We start from the raw sequence: 20590 nt of genomic DNA on the forward strand, positions 1-20590 counted from the left end.
CTTATGCTGCCATCTTGAGTCCTTTTCCAGAGCCTTTGTTCTTGACCGTCTTAGGCATTGTAATTATTATAGATGATTTAGAAAATGCATGAAAGTACAACCAAGCATACCGATAATCCCATCGTTTTCTGTGCAGAAATAGTAAATCAAGGGGAAGAATTTATAAAATAACTAAAATATCAAACTACTAATGGTTTTTGCGGGGAGGAGCTCAGTGATTTCTAGTGGAATCCTGTGAAACCTAAAATTGTTATTTCGGGGATTCACAAAGCCTAAATTAGTTCCTTTGATGTCTTTCTTAAAATTAATGTATTAGTTATGATAGGCTAAACTGCTATGTCAACTAGACCCTATTGTGTAATTCGCTCCGTGCAACCGAAGTTTCCTTATTCCCGTGACAGCCGCGGGCAGGTGTTCAGATGGGCGGCAAGAAGAGTCTCCTTCGTTCTGCCAGCCAGAGCCTAGAATTCTGCCATCATATGGCTCTCCCATCCTCTGTTGTCTCATCCTACACCCACGTCCCATCAGCACGTGGGAAGGGAGAACACCCAAGGGGGTCTCTGGCCCAGCAGGGAGGGGTGGAACCCCCCTCCCACTCCCATCCCACTGGCCAGAACTTAGTCACATGGCCATACCTGCCTGTGAGTGAGCTGCGAGATGTAGTCTGGTTGTGAGCTTGAGAAGAGGCAAGATGGATCTTGTGGTCGCTAGCAACCTCTGCCTCACTTGTTTCTCCTGGAGCATCTGCAGAGCGTTTGCGTGGCCGTATTGCCCTGTTCATTCCAGTAAGTCCTGTCTGTGGAATCCTTGAAGATTTCCTTGAAGAGACTTGGCTGGCTATGCTTATGAAATATGTGCCATTTCTATGGCCGAGAAGGAGTTTATTGGTTTACCTTTTAAGGATAAATGGGGTTTGAACATGGCAAGGATTCTCTGTAGGCACAGACGGAAGTAGCTGTCCTTCCTGCAGTAAGAAAACGGAGAGGCTATTCTTTGTGAACCTTTTGTATGAATTCTTGGGGACCCAGGAAGTGCAGCTTCTGTTCTTTAAGAACCAAGAGATCTTTATATATTGTTTTTAATTGAAAAAAAAAAGTCTTATTTATTTTTTGAGACAGAGAGTGTGAGCAGGGGAGGAGCAGAGGGAGAGGAGGACAGAGGATCCAAGGCGGGTCTCCATGCTGACAGGCTGTCAGTGAGGAGCCCGATGCAGGGCTCGAACTCAGGAATCGTGAGATCGCGACTTGAGCCGAAGTTGGACGCTCAACCAACTGAGCCACCCATGTGCCCCAGAACCGAGAGATCTTTATAAAAGGGCTGTGTGAGTTCCATGGCCAAACTGTGGTTCAGTGGTCACTCTCAAGCCCTGAGAGTCTGAGTCCATTTTTCTTCATTGGATTTCCAAGAAGAGTCTTTTTTTTTTTTTTTAAGTTTATTAATTTATTTTGAGAGAGAGAAAGTATGTGGGGGAGAGCAGAGAGAGGGAGAGAGAGAGAAAATCCTAAGCAGGCTCTGCACCATCAATGCAGGGCCCGATGAGGGGCTCAAACTCACGAACCGTGAGATCGTGACCTGAGCCAAAGTTAGATGCTTAACTGACTGAGCCACCCAGGCGCCCTGCCAAGAAGAGTCTTCGTGAGCAGGGCTTTTTCTTTATTATTCTGAGGATCCGGCAGCACCTCTCCTACCCAGGGGCCATGACATCTGTGTGTCACACACTCCTCCTGGTCTGCAGAAGGCAGACCACAGATAACGCCACCACGGGCAACGCTTGATCTACGTGGGCCTTGACATCATCCTGACATCTCCAGCGACAGGAGTTTCACCTGCCAGTTTTTTGTTTTTTTTTTAACAGTTCTGTTGAGATATACTTCACATACCCTACAATTCGCCTATTAAAAGTATACATTTCTGGGGCACCTTGGTGGCTCAGTTGGTTGAGTGTCCCTCTTTGGCCCAGGTCACGATCTCACGGTCTGTGAGTTGAGGGCCCCGCATCGGGCTTGCTGCTCTCAGCCTGTCAGCACAGAGCCCACTTTGGATCCTTTGTCCCCCTCTCCTCCCCTCCCCCCTCCCCTCCCTCCCTCCCTCCCTCTGTCTCAAAAATAAAATATTAAAAAAAAAAAGTGTGGACTCTAACTGGACTTTCTGGCTCAGTCTGGGCTGTCCCACTTTTTTTTTTCTTTTTTAATTTTTTTTTTAACGTTTATTTTTGAGACAGAGACAAAGCATGAACGGGGGAGGGGCAGAGAGAGAGGGAGACACAGAATCGGAAGCAGGCTCCAGGCTCTGAGCCATCAGCCCAGAGCCCGACGCAGGGCTCGAACTCACGGACCGTGAGATCGTGACCTGAGCCGAAGTCGGACGCCTAACCGACTGAGCCACCCAGGCGCCCCTGGGCTGTCCCACTTTGAAATAAGTCAAGTGTACAGTTCTGTGGCATTTCGTAGATTCACAGGGTTGTACAGCTATCCCACAATCAATTTTAGAACATTTTCATCACCCCAAAAAGAAACCTGTGTCACTTAGCTGTAACTCCCCGGCCCTCTTCATCCTCCCAGCCCCTGACAACCACTGATCTGTTTTGTCTCCATAGATTTGCCTGGTCTGCACATCTTGTGCAAACGGAATCCTTAGCCTGATGTTCTCAGGCTCCATCCACGTGTCAGTGTTTCGTCTTTCATTGCTGAGAAATACGCCATTGCATGGATGGAACACGTCTTCTTTATTCAGTTGTCAGTTGGTGGGCGTTTGGGGGCTTTCTGCTCGTTGGCTATTACAAATGGTGCTTCTCTGAACGCTTGTGGACAAGTGTCTGCGTGGCTGGTTCACGTCTCTCGGGCATACACCTAGGAGTGGGACCACCTGGCAGTGGTTAGCATTTTGAGAAGCTGCCGGACTGTTTTCCGTTTCTGCCAACAGCGAGTGAGGGTTCGGCTTTGTCCACGTGCCTGCCGGCACTCGTTATTACCTTTGGGGATTACAGTTGTCCTTGTGAGTGTGAAGCTGTATGCCTGTCAGTTCTCCTCTCCAAACCGTAATCTGCCAGAGGCTTCTGGAAAGTGGAAAAGTAGTTCTTCCTCATTGAGGGGTGAGGAAGTTCTGCTGCTTATCACTGTGTCACTGCCATCAGATCCGTCTGGGAGTTTGGAGGAGGGGATGGCTAATTTAGTGAGAAGGAGAGGAAAAGGGGGAAAAAAAATTCTTGGTGAGCTAGAGTTAACAAAAATGATTGCCGTTTCTCCATTCTACCACAATAAGTATAATTTTAAAAAAACTTTTTTTAATGTTTATTTACTTTTGGTGGGGGGTAGGCAGAGAGAGAGAAGGAGACAAAGAATGTGAAGCAGGTTCCAGGCTCCGAGCTGTCAGCACAGAGCCTGACGCAGGGCTCGAACTCAGGGACTGCGAAGTCATGACCAGAGCTGAAGTTAGATACTTAACCGACTGAGCCACCCAGGTGCCCCTAATTTATCTTTTATAGAACAAAATTGACACTCAGGACAAAAATTTCTGGATTCTTCATTGGTGGAGAAATTTCCGTCCAATTGGGTAGGCAGGCATTCAGACTAGTTGTAATCTCTCACTCTCTGTCCCTCTGGATTAAAGCATTTTAGAGATTTGGAGATACTTTAAAGTAGGTGTATTAGACAGAAGAGGCTCCCAGTGGTTTCCAGAAAAGCCATAACCAGCAGAGTAAAAGAATTGAGGCAGGACAGGGATAATTCCCTGGATTGGGAATCCAAGGGCATGTCTTGATGACTTTAGTTACCACCCCCCACCCCCTGCATCCAACAAAGTATTGAGCACATAGTAGATGCACAATAAAGACGTGATGATAGGCTATAGTGTTACAGCAGATACTCGGCACCCAGGAAGAGACAAGCGTCAAGCTCTTGGGGAACCAGAAAAGACTGTTTATTTCGCACTGCTGCCGGCCCAGCAGACTCACGTCCAAAGCTGAGAGCATCCAGCTTGGGTTTTACTGATCTTTTATACATAATGTGCTTCTGGGTTGGGCGGGACTAGTATAGTCAAGCTTCTGGTTCCTGGCTGCTGGCTCATGTCAGAGGCAAGCCTGATACAGAAGCCCAGAGCATGTTAAGGGAGTATCTGGCCTCGGACATCTGGCTGGCCCTTTTTATTTGCATTTACCAGCTTTTCTTCTCAATAGTAAGTTTACCCTGTAGGTAGGAGAACTGTAGCTTTCAGAGTTTTTTAACACCTGGCAATAGGTGATTAGAGTGATCTCAAGAGCCAGAATTATTCACTCATTGATTCAACAAGCATTGGTCATGAAAATCTACTACTGTCAGGCATTAGAGCGTCACAGACCTTAGGGATGCAAATGTGAATAGCTTTCATCTGTTACCCGCCCCCCCCCCCCCCCCCCCCCCCGCCCCACGATGTGGTACATCCACAAACCACACAGTCACAGTTCAGCAAGTTGACCACTCTACAAAGGTGCCAGCCATACCCTCTCTACGCAGGGACATTCCTGGAATATTCAGACTCCCAAATCAGAGAATTCGCAAAACCATACTTACCCGCAGCATACTTCCTGCGCCAGTATGTGGCTCTGATGTGTTTAAGCCCAGTTGCTAGTCAGATATTTATGGTTGTCTTTAGCCACCAGATGATTTGAAATATAAACATCACAATAGTACAAATGTGATGAAAATAAACCACTCATTTTGGGGTAGGAACGCGTGACTGTTTTTAGACCACTTGGCTGTCGTTTGGCTGGGTCTTCATGTTGTCTCCAAAAATGCGCACTGCTTTCTATTTCAGGATCAGGAACAGGGAGCTATGAGTCTGCATCTCAAGCACTGTCTCTTCAATAGTTTTTCTCACTATGGAAGGTACCTTTTATTTATGTATGTTTCTAAAAATTTAAAAAAATTTTTTTTAACATTTACTCATTTTTGAGAGACAGAGTGTGGAGTGGGGGAGGGGCAGAGAGGGAGACACAGAATCCGAAGCAGACCCCAGGCTCTGAGCTGTCACCACAGAGCCCACTGTGGGGCTCGAACTCACAAACCGCGAGATCCTGACCTGAGCTGAAGTCAGATGCTTAACTGACTGAGCCACCCAGGCACCCCACCTTTCTCTTTTTGGGGGGTGATTTTTTTTTTTAAACGTTGGGAGATACCTTTTATATTTCAACTTTACAGAGGAGTGAATTGTCAATTTTAAATGGAAAAGTTTATGATTTTAATACATAATAACTGAAGGAAAGAAGAGTCCCTTTATGACCTTGCTATTGGGTGATAAGGCTTTGTTATCAATTAGGATACTCTGAGGTATCCTGTGGGTTAAAATAAAAAAAAAGCTCACAGTTCTGTTGTGTAGGTCGCCAAAGGTTTGTCTCCCACCCACACTGTGTGCGTGCAGGCAGGGTCCCCCACTCCTTAGAGGTATCAGGGGTGTCGCTTAGGTAGGAGGCTCCATCCGCTCCTGTGTCAGGGCTGCAGGGCTTGGCGGGAGGGTGAAGTCAGCAAAGAGGAAAGTGTAATGACTCTCCACCTTTCCCCCGGGAGTGACACCTGTCACTTGTTCTCACTTTCCATTGGCTGAGTGAACTGCCTATTCGCACATCAGTTTCCAGGAGATGGGGATGTATGTATATGTGTGGTACTTTCCAGTGCCCGTGGGGGAGGAGATTCAGAAATACTGGTACAGAGAGTGGCTGGCTGTCAGTAGAGCATGCAACCACCCCCTCCCCACTTTTTTTTTCCCTCTTTTATAAAGTAGGCTTCACCGAGGAGCCCAGTGTGGGGCTTGAACTCACAACCCTGAAATTAAGACCTGAGCTGAGATCAAGAGTCAGATGCTTAATCCACTGAGCCACCCAGGTGCCCTGAGCATGCAGCTCTTGATCTCGGGGTCGTGAGTTTGAGCCCCATGCTGGGTGTGGAGATTACTTCAGAAAAAAATGTTGGTGAGCAGGAATAATGTTTACCACACATCTGAGTAGGAAAACCCTGCTCTCCCGCTGTGTTTCTCCTTTACGTTCCCACTCCTGCCACATCACAGCACTGTGACACCGGGGGTGTGGGCTTTCCACCTAGCTGCTCTGCGACACCAGCTGGGTGCCCTACCTACTAACTCCTTTCTGATATTGTCTTCCTGGAGGTCATCTCACATGACTCCCCCCCTCCCCGCTTCAGATGCCAGTCTCAGGCCCCGGTCATCACCCCTGCTTCTGACCAACCAGTTATAAGTTGGGAGATTATACAACCCCTTCCTCAGGCTCAATTAGTTTGAATTCACAGAACTCAAGAAAACGGTGACTTACTGTTTACCAGTTTACTGTAAAAGGATGCGATAGAGGGTACAGATGAACATCCAGATGGACGAGATGCATGCAGCAGGGGATGTGGAAAGAGGCATGAAACTTCCACGCCCTCTGCAGGTGCCCCACCCTCGCAGCACCTCCGTGTACTCCCAACCTGGAAGTTTTCCAAATCCCGTATGTACGTTTGGGATTTTAATGAAGCTTCGTGAGTAGGCATGATTGGTTGTTAACTCCGTTTCCAGCCTCTCTCCCTTCTCTGGAGAATGGTGGGGAGGGCTGAAAATTCCAAGCTTCTTTTTTTCTTTTTGATTATTTATTTTTGAGAGAGAGAGAGAGCGAGCGAGCCAGAGAGCACATGAGCAGGGGAGGGACAGAGAAGGAGAGGGAGACACAGAATCCAAAGTAGGCTCCGGGCTCTGAGCTGTCAGCACAGAGCCTGACGTGGGGCTTAAACTCACGAACCGTGAGATCATGACCTGAGCCAAAGTTGGACACTTATCCGACTGAGCCACCCAGGCGCCCCTGAAAATTCCAAGCTTCTAATCATGGCTTGGTCTTTCTGATGATCAGCGACTGATACATTTTTTTCTACTATTTCATACATTTTACGGAGAAATGACAGACATTCTGTTCCTACGGAGCTTACATTGTAGTGGGAAGAGCAGATAAGAGCACCAGGTTAGAGTGTGCTACGTGGAAAGATGCTCAGATGGCAGTGACAGGGGGGTCATTGCGTTGGGGACACCTAATCAGATTAGGGGAGGAGCAAGAAGCTTTCTCGGAGGAGGTGATTCTTGGCGTGAATCTTGAGTGATAAGCAGTTTACCAGGCAGCAAAGGAGACACGGATGTCCTGGCAGAGAAAACAACATGCTTATCCCCGTAGTAATAGCAGTACCTGATGCTTATTGGCCGGCTTTCTTTGTGCAGGCCGCTAGACTGCACACTACAGGCCCTGTCTCATTTAGCTTCCCGTGGGCCTCCCATTTGCGTCTTACCTACTGCCTTAGGATGATATGCCTCATAAGACAGGACTTTGCTCTGTTTGCTGTTGTTCCGGTAACTGGTGCTGTGTAGCAAACAACAGACATCTGATTAGGCTCACAGATCCTGTGGGTTAGGAATTTGGAAAGAGCCCGGTTGCAAGGGTTTCTCACTGGGGCTCATGCAGTCCACGTTCAGATTTCAGCTGGGGCCGTGGTAAGCGGAAGGCTCCGCCAGACTAGACACCCAAGGTGGCTCACTCGTGTGGCCGGCCGGTAGCTGTGGCTCAGCGTGTTCCTCCCTCCGCGTGCCCACCTCTGGCCCCCCCCCAAGCAGGGCTGGATTCAGGGTCGCCTGACCGAAAGAGTTATTCCACAAGAAGTGGGTGGGGGCCGCTTGCCGTTCTCACTAGACTTGGAAGTCACATATTGACACATCCGTTGTGAGTGCTTGGTTGTCAGTGAGCCACAAGACTGTAAGTGCACACATTCAGGGGAGTGGGACTATTCCCAGGGCGCAGGGGTGCAAGAGCACCTGGCTCGAGGGGTCCCAAATAGACCAGGGTCAGTCCCTCACCACTGACAACATCCACAGGCAGAGAGATGAGTGGAGGTGAAACAAGAAAGGAATTTATTTCGGTGAGGCCTCAAAGAGTGTCTCCGAAGAGTGTCTCCAAAGTGCTTCCAGGTTTATTTAAGGAAAACATGAGACAGAGGTCGGCGGGTACATGCAGGGGGGCAGTCAAGGTCAGGTCGATCATTGTCTTAGGGGTCTCGCTGGTGTCTAGGGAGTCCCTATTGCTTGAGGAGGTAGTTTTGGTTCCTGTATGGGATGCTTTGCCTGCAGGGTCTTTTGCCTGACTTGACAGATAAGCTGGAAAGAAGAACTTAATCAATTAGGAAGTACTGACTGAGGTCAAAATAGAGGTAGTGGAGGTCTCCTTTCACATCCCCACCGGCAGAACAGCATCCCAGTTCTGTGGAAGGACAAGCCCGTTTCTTCTGTAGCCACTTCCTGCTGACCAGGGATGACGCAGGGATTTCAGACCGGAGGACTCTGACAGGGTAGGATTTCCTTTCCCTAGTCCCTCCCGAAATATACGGTAAGGGCATCTCCACGCTTGTGCGAATAGCATAGGCTCCCATTTGACGAATACAAAAAAGTCAAACAACAACTACAAAGAACAAGAAATATAGCAATGCTAAGCAGGGCATGTTTCCATTTGGAAGGAATCAAATTTAGCCAAGTACTAAAAGAATCTAGAGCTAGAGTGTTTACAGCAGTGATATGTTTGTTTAAATCTTCTGTGGCTTCAGTTTTCGGGTAATTTGGAGTGTAGACACAACATTCTGGTTTTTTTTTTTTTTTTAACTTTATTTATTTGGGGAGAGCGAGCGAGCACAGGAGGGACAGAGTGGGAGAGAGAGAGAATCTCAATTCACGCTGATAACACAGAGCCTGATGTGGGGCTCGAACCCACAAACTGGAATCAAGACCTGAGCCATGTAGGCCCCCTGACATAACATTCTGTTTTGATGAGAGTATAGGTTTCTTCTTGGGCTACGGTCATAATATCAGGGGCCATGCTGTGTTTTGTTTTGTTTTGTCTTGTTTTTTAGAGTGCTAGCAGGGGAGAGGGACAGGGTGAGGTGGTGGGGGGAGAGAGGGGGAGAGAGAGAGAGAGAGAGAGAGAGAGAGAGAGAGAGAGAGAGAGAATGTCTTAAGCAGGCTGCATGCTCAACATGGAGCCTGATGTGAGGCTTGATCCCACGACGCTGGGATCATGACTTGATCCAAAATCAAGAGTCAGACTGAGTAAGTCACCCCGGTGCCCCAAGGTTCCATCCAGTTTTGAAGGACTGCTTTTCAAATTTATGTGGTTTCATCATTTAGGAGGGTGACTATTTGCTGGGTTTAATTAAAGGTGGCCACTGTATGCTTAGCTAAAGCCTTTACTTGTAATTCTACATTGATAGAGGCAGCTCCTGGGACAAAGGATCAAGGGATAAAACCATCAAGAAGCCCTCTTTGCCTGATGTCTAGCTTTAACACTGTCCTGATTACAAGGAATCACTGGCATGTAGGAGACAACTCCTCTGGGAGATATGGGCATCCCTAAGTGCATCATCCACTTTAATCATAAGGAAGGTGGGCCATCCACTATTTGCACAAGTCCATAGCTAACCCATGGAGTGGGGTTTGCTCCAGCTTTCGAGGAGCGTTTTGCTATCCCAGCCATGTAGTAAGTAAGCCATGTAGTAAGTCACGGTGATAGTTGACTTATACAACCGTTGAGGAATCCATCCTATTGTCCAACTGTTAAAATAATCATGTGCCCATGGGGTCCTGTTATTATCCCCGCTGAGTAATAGGCAAGAAGATTGTCTCTATACATGAGCTATCGTGGCCATTCTCTGAAGTTTACCTCAAGTTGTCTAGCTTAGGCAAGCGACAAACATCCCAAAACCACCAAAGCTAGAATTTTATATCCCAAAAGGTGTGTTACTGAAATATAAATTTTCTCTCTAAAATCACTCTATTGGGGTGCCTGGGTGGCTCAGTCGGTTGAGTGTCCAACTTCGGCTCAGGTCATGATCTCACTGTTCGTGGGTTTGAGCCCCGCATCAGGTTCTGTGCTGACAGACAGTTCAGAGTCTGGAACCTGCTTCTGATTCTGTCTGTCTCTCTCTCTCTCTCTCTCTCTCTCTCTCTCTGCCCCTCCCCTGCTTTCACTCTGTCTATGTCTCTCTCAAAAATAAATAAGCATTAAAAAAAAAAAAATTAAAATCACTCTCATTTTCATCAGAGATAGCCAAAGTAGACTAATCTGTAAAACAAGTCCAGTTTTAACAAACTTGGCCCAATTATTGGCATAAGCACAGCAAGAATAATCATTGTATAAGTTCTTATAAATCTGCTTTGCTGGGACTTTTTATAATGAATTAAAAAAACATTTTTTTAACGTTTATTTATTTTTGAGAGAGAGAGAGAGAAACAGAGTGTGAGCTGAGAAGGGGCAGAGAGAGAGGGAGATACAGAATCTGAAGCAGGCTCCAGGCTCTGAGCTGACAGCACAGAGCCCAATGCAGGGCTCAAACCCACCAACTGGGAGATCATGACCTGAGCCAAAGTCTGGCGGTTAACTGAGCCACCCAGGCGCCCCTATGATGAATTTTAGATTGAACTCCAAGGCAAATACTTGCCTTCAGATTTGCCTTGCAGTAGGGCACCTGGGTGGCTCAGTCGGTTAAGTGTGTCCGACTTCAGGTCATGATCTCATGGTCTGTGAGTTCGAGCCCCCATCAGGCTCTGCACTGACAGCAGGGAGCTTGTTTGGGATTCTCTGTCTCCCTCTCTCTCTGCCCCTCCCCCACATTCTCTTCCATTCACGTGCATGCTAACTCTCAAAATGAATAAATTAAAAAAAAAAAAAGATCGCCTGAAATACCTATAGATTTGGACGAATTCCTCTTCTTGAGGTCCCCAAAACATCCTACGGTTTCCTGCAGCCATCAGGAAGTGACCTTCTTTACTCACCTCCTAAGACTGCTGGGAACTCTAAGCAGGGTCAGGCCACCATTTGCAAGTGCTCTGTTGGCTGCATGAAGTCAACCTGAATTAGTTCCTTGAAGCTGTGTGGTCATATTGGAGTCTGTGTGTGTCTCTCCAGTATGACATTCCAGTCAAAACCTTGATAACGTAACCAGCATTTCCAGTGGTGTCCTGTTACAAGGAAGACAGATTTTTATTGAACTTATGCAAATAATTTTATTTTTTTTTTTAAATTTTTTATTTTTTCAACGTTTATTTATTTTTGAGAGAGAGAGACAGAGCATGAACAGGGGAGGGGCAGAGAGAGAGGGAGACACAGAATCTGAAACAGGCTGCAGGCTCTGAGCGGTCAGCAGAGAGCCCGACGCGGGGCTCGAACTCACGGACTGTGAGATCATGACCTGAGCCGAAGTCGGACGTTTAACCGACCAAGCCACCCAGGCGCCCCTATGCAAATAATTTTAATTGCCATGAAGGAAAGAACGCTGGCTGAGAGTTTCCGAAATCTAGAGGGTTTGGGAAGGGAGGAAAGATAAATGTTTCAGTTTGTTCACAAAGGAATATTTTATCATGTTTATGCAAGTCATAGGTATGACAGTTTCCTTAAATCTGGAAGAGCAAACGTTAGAGAACCAGCTCAAACCAGAGTCACAAAACTGTTGTCATCTTCCTCAGTCCATTCAGTCCCTTGTTGCCACCTCTTGTTCTGTTTGAATGCAGCTTTTCCTTTAGTTCCAAAAATTCTTACCCAGTTTAATTTTACGATCTTAAAGATATCAGAAACCTGTAGTTATCAAAAGCCCTTTCAATGAATCTCCTTGAACATGAAACACACTTTCCAAGAGCAAAGGCAAAGTATAAATGACTCAAAAATGGCCATGTTTAAAGATTTGATGAGAGTTCATTATAAAGCAGTTGACAAGGAAATCAGGTTATTTCTGTGACATGCAGCGTCTCACCAATTAGAATGTCAAGGGACGGGGCGCCTGGGTGGCTCAGTCGGTTAAACTTCCGACTTTGGCTCAGGTCATGATCTCGTGGTTCATGAGTTCGGGCCCCTCATCAGGCTCTGTGCCGACAGCTCGGAGCCTGCAGCCTGCTTCAGATTCTGTGTCTCCCTCTCTCTCTCTCTGCACCCCCCCCCCCCATACACACTCTGTCTCTTTCTCTCTCTCAAAAATAAACATTAAAAAAAAGAATGCCAAGTGATGACCTTATACCAAGACATATTAAAACTTGAGAGATTTTATATAAGAACAGTGATACCATTTACCCATACAACATAACCTAAGAAGGTTTATCATCATTTATTTAACAGTGTTCCCCAAATAACATTCCAAATGAACATGCCTAATGAGTCAAAAAGACTTCATTTAGATTTGAATATTTAGGAACTTTTGTTAAAAACTTCAGAAGGTTTTAAAGCACATACCCAAATAGGATTACAGATCATTACAAAACTTAATATTTAATCATCTCTTTAACCAAGGGCGCCTGGGTGGCTTGGTCGGTTAAACGTCCGACTTCGGCTCAGGTCACGATCTCACGGCCCGTGAGTTCGAGCCCCGCGTCGGGCTCTCTGCTGACCGCTCAGAGCCTGCAGCCTGTTTCAGATTCTGTGTCTCCCTCTCTCTCTGCCCCTCCCCTGTTCATGCTCTGTCTCTCTCTCTCAAAAATAAATAAACGTTGAAAAAATAAAAAAGGTGGAAGGAAGGTGAAAACTACCACACCTAAACTTAGGTCCTTTAATAATGAGAAGTTTCTGTTCTCTTAAGTAATCAAAGACCTGATAAAGACAAAGCATAGAAACTTTGTTTTTCTGGGCAGATAAAGAAACAAAAGCTTTGTTTACAATCTCTTATCAAGAGGAGACCAACAATCCGAAAAAACTTTGTCTTTTTAACAGAGAGAAGAGCCAAGCTTCAGTCTTAATACAGGTGTCCTTTTAAAATTCATTCATGCCTGCCTGAGTCCTAACCACACATAAAATTCTTTTCCAAAGATTCCCTTCACGGGGCTCCTGGGTGGCTCAGTTGAGCATCCAACTTTTGATTTGGGATCACGTCCTGATCTCACATGTCGGCATGGAATCCGTGTTAGGTGTGGAGCAGGCTTGGAATTCTCTCTCCCTTCCTCTGTCCCTCTCCAGCTCGCATGCGCGCTCTCTCTCTCTCTCTCTCTCTCTCTCTCTCTCAAAAAAAAAAAACCCAAAAAGCAATGATTTCCTTCACAGACCTTCTACAACTTTCTTCTCACATTCAGATTTTGTTTTAAGTTTTCCCTCTTTAAATAGCCAGTCTCATTTTAGGACAAGTTACTACTTTTCCCTCAATAAAAATGTATTCCCATTCTTCATAACTTTCTTATAAAAGACATGTCTTACTTTCCCTGCATACAGAGTTGCTTTCCTGGTCATTTCTTGGCAGTCTCAATTACGTTGATCAGACCTTTTACTTTTAGAAACGTTAGTCTCCGGTGAAAACTAAGCAGTAACCAATTGTGAACTGTCTGTTACACCATCTTTCATTTGGAAGGAGTCTTAAAAGTGTTGAGTGCGTGTTGAAAACTACCACAGTCCATCTTCTGGCCAAAAATTATATTCTCCCATATGTGGACTACATTTACTCTCCCTAAGACCCTTTCCAGAATCATATCTGTGTTTTGGCTTATATATTAGGCTCAAGCTTTAAGTCTAGGATCTCATCATGTAAACTGAGTCTAGGTGTGATCATGTCCACTTCCTACACATCCCTTGTGAAATGGTGGACAGGTGTCAGAGAGCCCTGGTGGATATTTCCATCCCAGAGCGGGTTAGTAGAGAGCAAACCATACTCAATGGTCTGTGGCAGTTCTGAAATCCAATCAGGAGCGTATTGATGAGGTTTTGGGGTGATGGGTTTGTGAGTCCCAGAGCTGATGACCGAGAAAGAATTCTCGAAGATGTCTTTGGCGCAAAAAGGTGATTTTATTGAAGCTCATGGACGGGAACCATGGGCAGGAAGAGCTGCATCGGGGTTGTGGGGAGACATTGTTTTATGGAGTGGGGGGACATAGAGTCAAGAGGGAGTTTCCCAAACAGACTTTCTGGAGGCCTAGCTATTGTCAAGCTAAGGTTGTTTCTCCCTGTTGCAAAGTATTAAGACAGTAGGGAGTTCCTGGACTTTAGGCTATGATGGGATTGCCTTTTTCTGGTAAACTGGTGGATATTCTTACAGTTTAACCTTTTTTGTTTGTTTTTGTCCTTTCCTGTTTTTGGGTAGCCTGGAGGGTCCAAGGAATATCATACATGTCCCATGGTGAGGGGCAGGGGGAGAGGCTGCTGTTAGCCTGCACTTTGCCCTCAACCTGCCCCACGCTCCCTCATCAGTGTCTCCAGCTCCTGAATCCAAGTTCAGTCCCAGTCCTTGGGAGCTGTCCTCCGTGGCTCTGGTGTCTTGTCTTTCGGGCTCTTGGTGCTGGCTTTCCAATCACCCTTCCAAAAGAAAATGGACTTTGCACCTGAGTGAGTAACCTTTGCTTCCTGCCTATAAAAGGTTGAGGGTCCAAAGTCTTGTTTCCATTTTGTTCTGCTCTCTTTCAAGCGGGTATAATGCTTTTAGAAAGGTGTTGGGGGCTCTCCTGCAGTTTTCATTTTAATCCACTCTGTTAGACAAAAGCCACCCAGAATTCTCTTCTTTCAGATAAGCTTTTCTCTTGGTTGGGTTCCTGGTAAGGATGCTGTAGGAAAGAGATTCTTAGAAGCTCTGTTTACAGAGGATAGACAAGTCCCATCCTTCAAGAGATTTAGAAGGCCTTTTGTCTGTCTGGAACGTCCAAAGGCACCACCTTAGATCTTTCTCAGGTCCTCACAAAGGGTCATACAGCTCCACCCTAGTGTTGAGTTTCTGTCCTGAGGCCATTTCTTAATGTGCAAACCCCGTGCCTTCTGAAGATGCTGGGAATGAGGAACAATTATTTTTTAACCTACAAAGTACTGGGTGAGTTTATATGTTCTCTGACTTCCACTTGGAAACAGAATAGCTTATTCTTTCTTCAGTTGATCTCTCTCTTGCCATTATCAACAGCTGGGCAAAGCCAGCAGCTGCAACCCTCTGCTCAGAAATCTTTTTAGTTAGATCATCAGCTCGTAGGTACATTTTCTGTACATCATCACCGGCCACAGCTTTATAAATGTTCCTGTAGTATGTAACACGGGTCTCCCTTCCTCGATCAGATTCCATATTTGAAAATGAAAAAGTCACTGAAATAATCATGACATGAAACACTGTCTCCCTTTTTCTTGGCGCCCTTGCCTTGTGTTTTGGGGATTTATTAGAGTGGCCCTCCATTTCCAGGCACCGCATTTCTGATCCAGATTTATTGCTGTGTAATAGATCATCGCCAAGGCAGTGACACGGAACAGCGGTCACTTTGTTATGCTCGCACCTGCTGTGGGTAAGGAGGTGGAAAGGCAGTTTCTCACTTGGTGTCTTGTGCAGGTGCAGGCCTGACCGAGCTGGTGGTCCTGCCGGGCTCCCTCCCCCCACCCCCGTTGCTGCCGGCAGCTGCCCGGAGGCCAGGCCGGTGCACTGGCTGCCCCCAGAGTGACATCCTCAAGGAGCTGGAAACTGCATGGCCTTTTGTGACCTAGCGTCCAGAATCACACGGTGTCACTCCTGCTGGGTAAAGAGCAGGGGTGACAAGCTTGCCCAGATTCGAGGGGAGGAGAATTGACTCCACCTCTTCTTGGGAAAAGTATCAAAGAATTTTCAGACATGTTTGGAAATTGCTTGCACCCGGCATGGTGTCTGGCAAAAAGAGAAGCTCACTAGGTCATTGCATCCAATAAATCGGCCGGTCTGCCTCCCTTATTGTATTTGCTTATCAGTCTTTAGCAGGTGCAGTGTGACCCAGTAATAACAAGTTATGTTACAACGGGGCTTGTATTTATAATGTATTCTTGAAAAATAGAGACATGGTACTTCACACTTTTATTCCAAATGAATTAGAAAGCTAAATATTATTTTCCAAAAGTCATAGAGTCAATAGAGGGACAACACAGAAGGATGATTATATAGTTTTAGAATAGGCAAGGTCTTTCTAATAAGCAATGTTTAAAAGCCCCAGAAGCCACAAGGGAAAATTTTTTAAGTATTAGTCTCCACCAAAATGTTAAATGTCTGTACAGGAGAAGATACCATAAAAAATACACCGGGTAGAGTATTTGCAATCTAAATTATACACAACAGCTTAGACAGTGTGATGCAGACATGAAGCAGTATTGCACAGGGCCGTTGGAAGGATGAAAGAAAAGTGCCCGAAGTAAAAATACTTAACACCTGATAGGTTCCATCCACGTGGTTCTAAAGACCACCTACAAATCAACTTTTTAAAGACAGGGCTAACAGAAAAAGGATATGAGTGAGCAACTCATGGAAAACTAGAAGTGGTCCATTAACACGAAAAGATGTATAGCCGCGCTCCTGATTAAACAAAGAAAAATTAAATCTTCAGTGAGACGTTTCTACCTGTCAGAGGATCAGGGATGAAAAAGAATGGTAATATTTCAGTATTGGCAGAGAGGCTGGGACACTGACGTTCTCATCTACTTACACGGCTCTTTGTTCCTTTATAGGTGAGGTGTGTTTTGCCTCTGACTTCTTTCAGGGTGGTTGGTTTTTTTTTAATCTTTGATTTTCAGTAGTTTGAAAATGATAACGCCTGTGCTGAGGCGGAGTGTTTTTTGACGTGTATCCTCCTTGGTGTTCTCCGAGCTTCCTGGGTCTGTGGTTTGGTGTCTGACAAAATGGGGGAAATTCTCAGTCATGTTACTTAAAATATTTTTTCTTTAATTTTTTTTTTTTTAACGTTTATTTATTTTTGAGACAGAGAGAGAGCATGAACAGGGGAGGGGCAGAGAGAGAGGGAGACACAGAATCGGAAGCAGGCTCCAGGCTCTGAGCCATCAGCCCAGAGCCCGACGCGGGGCTCGAACTCACGGACTCACAGACCATGAGATCGTGACCTGAGCTGAAGTCGGACGCTTAACCGACTGAGCCACCCAGGCGCCCCTCAAATATTTTTTCTTAATGCTTATTTATTTTTGAGAGAGAAAGAGAGTGCAAGCAGGATGAGGCAGAGAGAGAGAGAGAGAGAACAGAGGATCCGAAGCAGGCTCCCACTGACGGCGCAGAGCCCGATGTGGGGCCCAAACTCACAAACTGTGAGATAGTGACCGGAGCCAAAGTCAGACGCTTAACCCACGGAGCCACCCAGGCGCCCCTGTTTCACATATTTGGTTTCTGTGCTGGCCTATCTGGTTTCTGTGCTTGGTCTCTTTTCCAGCTGTGTATTTGGCCTTTCAGTACGCCTTGTAATTTTCTCTTGATAGCCAGACGCGAGGTACTTGGTAAGAGGAATGGCCGTAAGTGGGCATTTGGTAGCATGGTGGCACGGTGTGGGCCGGGGAAGTTCCGTGGTCCCGCGATTGGGCCCCTGTTGGCCTTTAGTGAACCTGTGCCTCTGGACTGCAAACTCACTTGTGCTTTCTTCAGTTTTCTTCTCCCCGCGTATGTGGGACAGGATGCCACAGTGGGCTGGGGTCGGATATTTCCTTTCCCCATGTCTGTTAGGCTCTGGTCGACTGGTTTCTCCCGGGGGCAGGCCTTGTTGAGAACAGTGCACTGGCAGATTTCAGAACGTCACCTCTTCGCCTCCCACTGCCAGGCGTGTGTGAGGAGTTTTGTCTGGTATTTGCTGTGGGAACCTGATTGGGCTCCTGGGGGTAAAGTGTGGGTCCCCTTCTCCACACGCAGGGCCCAGCACTTGGTCTGTTACATTTGGGGTTTTCTTTTCTTTTTTCTTTTCTTTTCTTTTCTTTTCTTTTCTTTTCTTTTCTTTTCTTTTCTTTTCTCTTTTTCTTTCTTTCTTTCTTTCTTTCTTTCTTTCTTTCTTTCTTTCTTTCTTTCTTTCTTTCTTTCTTTCTTTCTTTTTATGTTTATTTTTGAGAGACAAAGAGAGGCAGATTGCAAGCAGGCAAGGGGCAGAGAGAGAAGGAGACACAGAATCCGAAGCAGGCTCCAGGCTCCAGGCTCCGAGCTGTCAGCACAGGCTTGAACTCACAGACCGTGAGATCATGACCTGGGCTAAAGTTGGACGCTTAACCGACTGAGCCACCCACACGCCCTACATTTGGGGTTTTCTTCCTTGAGCAGCGGCTCCCATGGAGATGTGCACTCCTCTGGCTTTGCTCTGGGAAGCCTCAATACCCTGTATTCACCCATCCATCTCCAGTCTTGGGGCCTCTAGTTTGCCCGGTGCCCTTGCCTTTCTCTTGGATCCAGTAGGAATTGTTGATTTTTCAGTCTGTTAGGATGGAGCAGTGATTTCTAAGCTCTTTACATGCAGAACCAGAAACTGATTTACTGTTGGTGGAGAGGCTATTGGTACAGTTTAGTAAAGTGATCTTCATTTTCTTACTAAAACTAAAAATGTGCATGCTCTTTGACCTAGCATTTCCACCTTTGTGAAAGCATAAAGATGTAAATACCAGAGTTTTTTTTTTTTTGGCAGTAGGATTTTTTAATATAGAACTGGTTAAATAAAATATATATTTACACAATGGAATGCTCTCCACCTGCTAAAAAGAAATGAGGTAGCTCGGTGTATCCTGACATGGAAAGGAGTCTAGGGAACATTAAGTGGAAGGAGAAAAAAAGCAAGCTGGCAAATGGTATGTTGGTTTTTTTTAATGTTTGTTTAGTTTTAAGAGAGAGAGAGAGAGAGAGAGAGAGAGAACACGTGTGCACAAGCCTGTGTGAGTGGGGGAGGGGCAGCGAGAGGGAGAGAGGGAGAATCCCAAGCAGGCTCCACGCTGTCAGCACAGAGCCTGTCGTGGGGCTCAATCCCACAAACCGTGAGATCATTACTGAGCCCGGACGCTCTGTCATCTGAGCCACCCAGGGGCCCCAGCAAATGGTATGGTTTTAAGATTCAGTTTTTGTTTAAAACTTACGCATGATAGGGGCGTCTGGGTGGCTGAGTCGGTTGAGCATCCACCTCTTGATTTCAGCTCAGGTCATGATCTCACGGTTCGTGGGGTTGAACCCTGCATCCAGCTCTGAGCTGACAGTGTGGAGCTGGCTTGGGATTCTCTCCCTGTCTCTCTGCCCCTACCCTGCTCTCACGCATACTGTCCATCAAAAAGGAAAAAAAGAAAAAGAAAAAAAAAACCCAACTTATTCATAGTAAAAACGAAGCCATGCTTAGAGAAGAAAGAATATTTTGGAAGAATATATACCAGAAAAACCATTGGCTGCCTTTGAAGGACAATGTTCTAAAGCTGTTAATATATATCAGTTAATATATATCAGTAAGACTTGTATCTTGTATGATGCATGTATATTTGATAATTAGGTAAAAATTCAAGAGAGAAAGCAGGCAGCAAAAGATAATTGAGAACAATAGAATGGAACTGATTGTTTCTATCACTTTTCCCTACGTCCAGGCAATAATGCGGTAGTAATCTTGGACTCTGAATTTTAACTTACCTTCTGGGAATACTTTGGTAGCGTAGATCCAGGTAACTGGAAATTGCAAATCTCTCTGTGTTTCTTTTGCTCTTTCAGAAGGTGACAGCCATAAGTTGACAAGAGTTCCAGACAGAAATGTTTTACCAGTGAACGTTTTTTTTTTTTTTTTTTTCACGTAGAATTTTTTGTTGTTCATTCCTCTTGTTAAATTGTTTATTAAGGACAATTTCCCTTCTGCAGAGAAGTGGTTTCTTTGGCTCTGTGGTGTTGAGATTAGTGGCTTGTTGTACCCAAGAGATGTTTATAATGGAGTTTTTTACATGTATCTCTCCCTTAAAGGGCTGACTGACTAAAAAAGTAGGTTAGCAGAGCAGTGATACATGTGAGAGCTGTTTGACTTCCATGATAAAATATGATCTGTATCTACAGTCTTCCTGCTCTAATGATATCTGAGATCTAAGCACCTGTACTATGACTGAGTGTAGACTGATGATTCTTTGTTACTTGTCCTGTTAACTTCGCATCTAAATTTCATTTCCTGCTTTACATCCTGTTGTGAGTTTCTGGATCTAATCCCATCCTGTGTGTGAGGGGGTGGGGCTTCCCACACGACACCAGGCAGTTATAGGTCACAAGTAGAATTCTCATACAGTTGTGCCGTGATACTGTCTACCCAGAAGTAGTATCAGATTCCCTGGGGTAGGGGTTCAGTCCCGCCAGACTGCTCCCACCCTACCCTGTCCCCCCACTTCAGACGCCAGCTACAAACCCAAGTTGTCACCTGAACTTCTGACCAGCCAGCTGTAAATCAGAGGTTCCCAAGACCCCTGGTCTGATTTGATTTGTTAGAACAGCCACAGAACCGAGAGAAACATTTTTTTTTTTACTAGATCACCGGGTTATCAGAAAAGAAATCAGGTGCGCCCCATGGGAGAGATACGCAGGGCTGGGTGTGGGGAAGGGGTGTGGAGCCTCTGTGCTCTCTGAGCCCGCTACTCTCCCTGAACCTCCCCGTGTTCACCAGCCCAGAAGCTCTCCGAACCCTGCCCTTTTGGGTTCTTATAGAGGCTTCGATACGTAGACGTGACTAATGAAGTCATTGGCCATTCTGCTCTGCCCCCCTCTCCTCCCTAGGGGTTGGGGGCTGGGACTGAAAGTTCCAAACGTCTAACACATGGTAGGCACCGCTGGCAACCAGCCCCCATCCTTAGACTCTTTCCAAAAGTCACATCATTAACATAAGAGAC

At 46.0% G+C, this 20590-nt stretch overlaps 1 protein-coding gene across 4 annotated transcripts in view; it reads left to right on the forward strand.

Annotated features, from left to right (window-relative positions):
* The window catches only part of NMT2 (N-myristoyltransferase 2), a 76003-nt gene that overhangs the window by 23881 nt on the left and 31532 nt on the right, over positions 1–20590 (forward strand). The window lies entirely within an intron of this gene.

Source organism: Panthera pardus, unplaced genomic scaffold, assembly GCF_024362965.1.
Source record: "Panthera pardus isolate Hobbes unplaced genomic scaffold, ASM2436296v1 HiC_scaffold_6, whole genome shotgun sequence".
Taxonomy (NCBI): domain Eukaryota; kingdom Metazoa; phylum Chordata; class Mammalia; order Carnivora; family Felidae; genus Panthera; species Panthera pardus.